The sequence below is a fragment of the Orycteropus afer genome, unplaced genomic scaffold (genome assembly GCF_000298275.1).
Source record: "Orycteropus afer afer isolate SDZICR_OR568_19922 unplaced genomic scaffold, OryAfe1.0 scaffold00920, whole genome shotgun sequence".
Taxonomy (NCBI): domain Eukaryota; kingdom Metazoa; phylum Chordata; class Mammalia; order Tubulidentata; family Orycteropodidae; genus Orycteropus; species Orycteropus afer.
The window spans coordinates 109,075-111,752 of NW_006922507.1; positions in this window are offsets into that span (position 1 = coordinate 109,075).

Consider the following 2,678-nt stretch of genomic DNA (forward strand, 5'->3'; position numbering starts at 1 on the left):
ACAGTCTCCATCCTCACAGCAACACACAAGACACCATAGTACAACAAACCAACAGACAAGTTCATCTCCCTTAGTTGTTCCAACTGCTCCACTCACTTCCTGGGTTTCCCCCTACCTGTTCTGTCTGGCTGTCTGCCACTTCTCCCTGCCTCCTGAGGCTATCACCCACATTACCTGTTCTGGCCACTGGCCCTGTCTGCCACAGCTTTCTGCTGCCTGGGGGCTCTCCTCCACATACCTTACCTGTTCCAGCTGCCAACCTTCTTAGGATCTTCCAAAGAAAGCAAAATACACTTTTGGGAAACATTTTTTACTATATTTAGATTTGGAGTGAAATAGGCTTAAAGCCTTGGCTGCTAACCAAAGAGAAGTGGCTTGAATCTAGCAACCCCTCCATGGGAAGAAGATGAAGCAATCAATTTCTGTAAAGATTTACAGCCTTGGAAACCCAATGAGGGTAACTCTGAGTCAGAATCAACTCGATGGCAGTGGGTGAATGATAGGTTCATCTAGATTATGATGAGAAAAATTCTAGAGAATCTGTTAGCACTAATAGTGGCCATTTTTTTGTCAATTTCACTATAGTAAACTTTATTCTTGCCTTTGTAAATTTACTAGTGCAGAAGTTTACATAGAAACATCTAAAGCTCACAGTAAACATAGGAGCCCAAAAGTGCAAATATGGGAGATCTGTATTCTAAAATTTATTTCAGAGGCTATATTGATGATAAAGTTATTTTCTCTTAGCAGTTTCCACTTATGACAATAAAACTTCCTGTGGTCATAACCTTCTAGTGTATTTCTCTGCATATAGTAGGTACTCAGTAAATGTTACTGACTACATTGCATTAAAGGAGCCCTAGAAGCACAATGGTTAAGCACTGAGCTGCTAACCAAAAGGTCAATGGTTTGAACCCACCATCCACTCTGTAGGGAAATGATGTGGCAGTCTGCTTCTGTAAAGATTTGCAGCCTTGGAAACCTGTGAAACTGTTCTAATAGATTGGTCGGCAATGGGTTGTGTTAGCTGGGTTTCAATGGTATTAAGAATTGAAGTGAAACGTGATTATTTTCATTTAGTTGCCATAGAAACCACAGGAAAGCCTATTGTTAAATTCAAACTTTTCTTTCTTTTTTTAAATTATTATCTCCCCTAGCTAGATGCAACATCCAGAGATACAGGAAGCAGAAGTTGGTCGAACCCACACTAAACATCTGTCCTCTGACTCCTGACCACATTATACTTTTATTAACTATTTAATGATTCTATGCTTTGTCTCTCTAGCTAGATGATGCTTTTCTGTAAAACAAATGACATTTTTTATTGCTTACTTTGAGTCAGTAATTTATATGCTTTCTTCCCCAAATCCTGCAAGGTGGTGTTATTACTATTTTTAGGAAAGGAGAGTTTTCAAAACTTAGTAGAAAGTATGTTCCTGGCCTGTTGATTTCACCAACCTAGTAAAAACTTGAAATTGCCATTTAAAATATTTGCTATATATCTTCCTTATTACTCAATACAATCTATACTCTAAAATCAACAATCATAACAGCAAAACTGTTGTTGTTATGTGCATAGCGACCTTATGTACAACAGAACAAAACACTACCTTGTCCAACTCCAGCCTCATGATTCCTACTATACTTGAACCCATCGCTGCAGCCACTGTGTCAATCCCTCTTGTTGATGGATTTTCCTTTGACCATACACTTTATCAAGCATGACATCTTTCTCCAAAGAATGGTCTCTTCTAACAACATAACCAAAGTAGGTGAGACGAAGTCTAGACATTCTCACTTCCAAGGAGCGTTCCAGCTGGACTTCTTCCAGGACAGATTTGTTAATTCTTTTAGCAGTCCATGGTACTTTCAGTATTCTTTACCAACATCACAATTTAAAAGTACCAACTCTTCCTCTTCCTTATTCATTGTCCAGCTTTCACAAGCATGTGAGGTTAATTGAAAATACCATGGCTTGGGTTAGGTGCACCTTAGTCTTCAGGAGACATCTTTGCTCTTCAGCACTGGAAAGAGGTGTTTTGCAACAGATTTACCCAATAAATATGTCTTTTGATGTCTTAACTGCTGCTCCTATTGGTGTTGATTGTACAATCAAGTAATATGAAGTCTTGACAACTTCAATCTTTTCTCTATTTACCAGAATACTGCTTATTGGTCTAGTTGTAAGGATTTTTGTTTTCTTTATATTCAGTAATCCATGCTGCAGACTGTAGACTTCAATCTTCATCAGTAAGTGCTTCAAGTCATCCTCACTTTCAGCAAAGCAAAGTTGTATTGGCTGTGTATTGTAGGTTGGTAATGAGCCTTCCTCCAATCATGATGCCACATTCTTCTTCATATAGTTCAGCTTCGCAGATTATTTGGTCAGTATACAGATTGAATAAGTATGGTGAAATGTCATACCCTGACACACTCCCTTCCCAATTTTAAACCATGCAATATCCACTTGTTCTGTCCTAACGACAGCCTCCTGGTCTATATACAGGTTCTTCATGAGTACAATTAACTGTTCTGGAATTCCCATTCTTCTCAATGTTATCCATAATGTGTTATGATCCACACAAATGATACTTTAGCATAGTCAATAAAACACAAGTAAACATCTTTCTGGTATTCAGCCAAGATCCATCTGACATCAGCTATGACATCCCTTGTTC